The sequence below is a fragment of the Vombatus ursinus genome, unplaced genomic scaffold (genome assembly GCF_900497805.2).
Source record: "Vombatus ursinus unplaced genomic scaffold, bare-nosed wombat genome assembly UNPS02011613.1, whole genome shotgun sequence".
NCBI lineage: Eukaryota > Metazoa > Chordata > Mammalia > Diprotodontia > Vombatidae > Vombatus > Vombatus ursinus.
In genome coordinates, this window is record NW_020951391.1 from 2,085,336 (window position 1) to 2,090,210 (window position 4,875).

A 4,875-nucleotide genomic window follows, 5' to 3' on the forward strand; every position below is an offset into this window, starting at 1 on the left:
AGATCGAAGCATACTATTTGCTCTTTTTTTTTTCTGTTTTGTTTTGTTTCCTCTTTCTGGTGGTTCCTCCTATTGATTCTAATTCTTCCTTACAACATCAATAATGTGAAAATATGTTTAACAGGAATGTATATGTATACCCTATATCAGATTGCGTGCAGTCTTGGAGCGGGAGAGGCGGAGGGAGGGGGAGAAAAATTTTAAACTCAAAAGCTTATGGAAGTGATTGTTGATAAATCAAAATAAACTAATAAAGAAATAATAAATTCAGACCCAGATTAAGAACTCCTGGTGCAGAAGGGAGAAGATTTTTGCAAGAAAAAAAAAGGCAGTCTAAGAAGTAGAGCTAGGGAGAGAGTGCGTTGCAGGAATGGGGGAGAGCCCATGCAAAGTCAGAGATAGGAAATGGGGCGACGTGTGAAGAATAGAAATGAGGCTGGTTTGGACAGAACTTGGCGTGTGGGAAGGGAAATAATACCTAATGAGATTGGAAAGACAGGTTGGATCCAGGCTGTGAAAGGCTTTAAAAGCCAAACAGGGGATTATCTATCTGATCCTAAAAGCAATAGGAAACCACCAGAGTTTACTGAGTTGGGAGCAGCATGGTCAGATGCGCACTGTTAGGTGCTGGGGATACGAAAAACCAGAAGTGACACAGGCTTTGTTCTCAAAGAAGCTTAGAGTCTAGTAGGAGAAAAAGAAAAAAGGTATGTGCATAAATAATTACGACACAAGGAGGATTGAGATAAGTGCAAAGGACAGGTAGAAGACAAGGACAATAAGAAATTTGAGGAAGAAGAGATCATTTTTACCCGAGGGTGGAGATGGGGAGAGGAGCGAAGAAAGTCAGGGAAGGTTTCGTAAAAAAGATGACCTGGGAGCTGGGACCTAGAGAAAGGAGGAACTTCAACAGAGCTGGGGGTGAGGTAATCCATCCCAGACTTGAAGAATGGGGCAAACAAAGGCACAGAAAGAGCAGAATGAAAAGGTGGGGCACAAAGTCCTCCGATCCAACTAGAGTGTAAAGTATAGGGCAGCTAGATGGTACAGTGGATGGAGAACTATGCTTGGAGTCAGGAAGACGAGTTCAAAAGCTGCCTCGGATGTTTCCTAGTTGTGTGACCTTGGGCAAGTCACTCTCTCAGCCTCAGTTTCCACTTCTGTAAAATGGGGATAAAAATCACACATTTCTCCTAGGATCGACGTGAAGATATAATAATAAATGTAAATCACTTTGCAAACTTTAAAGCACTATGTAAACATTAGAGATTATTATGTGAAGGAAGGAAACAAACACTAGGTGCTTACTATGTTCTAGAGATTGTGCAAAGGGCTTTACAAATATTTAAATACAAATAATAATCTCATTTGATTCCCACAACAACCCCAGGAGTAGTTACTATTATCATTCCATTTTACTGTTGAGGAAACCGAGGCTAAGTGACTTGCCCAGGGTCACACAGGTAGTAAGTGTCTGAGTTGGGATCTGGACCCAGTTCTTCCTGATTCCAGATCCAAGGCTCTATCTGCTGTTCCACCTAGACATCCAGCAGGTACCTAGAGCTCTCAAAGACAGGATGAGGATGGAAATAAGAGGAAAAATTTATAGTTCAGTGTCACGGAAGAATGAGAGGGTAGAGAGAAGGAGGAGTGTGTCAGATGCAACCGAGAGATCAAAAGGTATGAAAATTTAAAAAAAAAAAAAAAGACCACTGGATTTGGCAATGAAGCAGTTACTCATGATCTAGGGAAAGCTGCTTTAGCAATGTAATAGGGACTGAAGCCAGGCTGCAAGGGGGTGAGGAGTGAATAATCCCAGCTTGGCCCATGTTTATGACTGGGCATAAAGGGTTAGGAGGAAATCTGCCTGAGTGTGTTTCAAGCAAAATCACATTGTGTTTCCAGAAGGCACTCCTCAAGTTATCTTGGACATGATACAAGAAACACATCTAGTAAATGTTTGACTGAGAGTATTAGCTATTTCTGGTAACCTGGAATAGACTCCGATTTTGAAAAGATTTTAAGAAAATGTAGTATGTGCCAAGCAACTTGGCTCCATCTACCAAAAACAATTTTTTTTAAATGGCCAAGAGATTCACATTGATTTTAGCAGGATGGGAGGAATTCTTAATTGTGAAAGCCTTACAACTTCCATGTTAAATCTCTATGATGGCAATCATAGCTGGGTGCCAGTTGTTGGCAACAAACAAGTAATAAGTCTGTATTGATGAGTTGAGTTTAAGGCATTTGTGAATATCTTAGCAGGAATAGTCACCATCATACCTCATCATCATAGGGAAGGAAGCTATATATTTTCTCTGGACACTTGAATGGCTGAAATAGAATCGTCTGGTATTCCTACTCTCATGAATAAGCCACAGACAACAAAGATATGACCAGATCTGCCAAGCTAAGAAGTTTGAATCTGATTCTGCAGAAAATGATGAGATACCTCCACTATCCTCTTCTGATAGGAAGTAATAAGCCCTGACATCTGTCAAAGGTACTATTTGCTGAATCACTCAGTGGAATTATCTTTGGCCCTTCCCTCTTCCTTTTTCTGCACATTAAAACTGTCACCAAGTTCTGGGGATAGCACACATCAGTCCATAAGCATTTATTAAGCACCTTCTATGTGTTAGGCAATGGGATAAACACTGTGTATACTAAGAAAAACAAAAGACGGTCCCTGCTGTCAAAGAGCTGACAATTTAATGGGGGAGAGAACATGCAAACAGCTATGTACAAACAAACTCTATACAGGATAAATAGGAAATAATCAACAGAAAGAAAGCAAGAGCCCTTTTGTCAGTCACTCGTGGGAGGATATCTCACCACTCAAGCTCTTTACTCATGCAAAGGAATCTGGAAAACCATCTATATGACATTACCTAGTAATTTGTCACCAACTCCCCTTACAAGCACATAATTCACAAAGCTCAAAGAAGGCAAATTTTATTTGAAGAAAACAAACAGAACTCATCAGAGAGCTTACAACCCATGCCTCAATCACTTAAAGCCAAGCACCAGGCAGGGCCCCTAGAAAGCATTGTTTCTTGTATTCTTCACAGTATGGCTCCTCCTGTAGACAGCTGTCACTTTCCTTTGTTGGTCCTCTTCAGTTCTCTGCAGATACCAGCAGGTGATACTAAGGCTGCTCCCCATCATTGCTCCCTCTCCCCATATTGCAAAAGGGGTAATATTCCAGAATTTCCCTGTGTTTTTTTAAAAAAGACACAATTCTCCTTGCATTAAAATTCAAATGTAGTGCCAGACTATGGAACCTCCACCTCCTAAGAAACCTGGGGCCTCTCCCTGAAACTACAGTTTCCACCAACCATTGTCAACTGAAGTTTGCCCAAGAGTTAGGAATAATAATAATATCTAACATTTATACAATGCTTTAAGGCTTGCACTTCACACACATTATTTTATTTAAAGCTCGTGACAACCTTGTGAGGAAAGTAATACAGTAACACAGTAGATTATATTCATTTTTATACCCAGGAAACTGTGGCCCAGAGAGGCTAAATAACTCATTCTTGCTCATACAACTAAAAGTGTCAGAGGCCAGTATTCTATCCACTACAACAAAATGTTTTGCAGGCCTGCCCCTGTAAACTCCAAGTGAGTTTCTCTTACCAGCACCATTTTGGAACATGGTTACTCCAGTGCCTAATGTTCTTTTTTCCTCAAAGAAACCAGGTGGTGTGTGTTCTGACCAAATGGGCATTCTTCAAAACTTGATAAGCTACCAAAATTTCTCCTTGCAAGGAGACCAGAGAGGTTTGTGCTAACTAGTATACATCATAAAAAATAAAATTATGTTGCTGGTAGATAAAAGTATAATAAAGAAAGTATGTGTTCCCATTAGAGATATATGGTCTAGCCTTTTGTTCTTTCCTTGGTTTTATTTGCATGCTAATCAGGAAAGATGTTGGCAAGGAGAGCAGCTTCATCAGTCCTGCATGGGCTAGCTGGTGAATCTTTCTTTAACATTGTCGTCAATGTGTTTAGGCAAGCAAACACACGCTCATTCAAGGTGAGGTCCCAAGTCCTGGTGTTTTCCAAGAAATCAGATAATCATCTAATGTTATAGCTAAGAGGGACCTAAGAGATCATCTAATCCAACATGGCCACTGATAGAGGGACGGGTCAGAGCTTGGCAAGAACAGAAATGGGAAAAATACAAAGGTTAAAACTGGAAGCGAAGCTATGGCCATATGCCTTTGAGGAAGCTAAGGGTGGGAAGGGGACTAAGGAAGAATCTAAACTTAGTTTACTCATCCTGCAATGAAGATATGGATAAAGGTGGAGGATGATAAAGGACCGAATGAGAAAATAGCCTTTCTCTTACTGTTGGTAGCAACTAGCACCATTGTATAAGACAAGTGTCTTTCTATTGTAAACCTAAGAAGATAAAGAGTCTTAAAAAGTTAAAAAAAAAAAAAGTCTTAAAAAGTTGCTTCCTTAGGCAAGGGAGGGAGACCTTGAATGACTGACTAAAGAGAACACAGGGCAGTGGGCTGAGCTGGGAAAATAGGCTGAACAGGCTAGATTATTGCAATTTCTCTCCGTTATCTAGACCCAACAAATGAGCTAAGAGCTGGAGGTTTCTCTCAGAGCAGAAACAGAAATTTAGCAGGAGACCCAATGAGTGGGCAGGAGCTTTGAACCTGTAAGTGAAAGAGGGTGTTTTTCTAAAAAAGTCATTCTCCAGGAAAGATCACAGAACCATAAATTTAGATTTGAAAGGATTCTTACAGACCACCAAGTCCAATGCCCTCATTTTACAAATGAAGGTTGAAAAGGGTAAATGACTGCTCAAAGATCACACAGTTAGGCAGAATTCAAACTGAGGTCTTGTTGAATTCC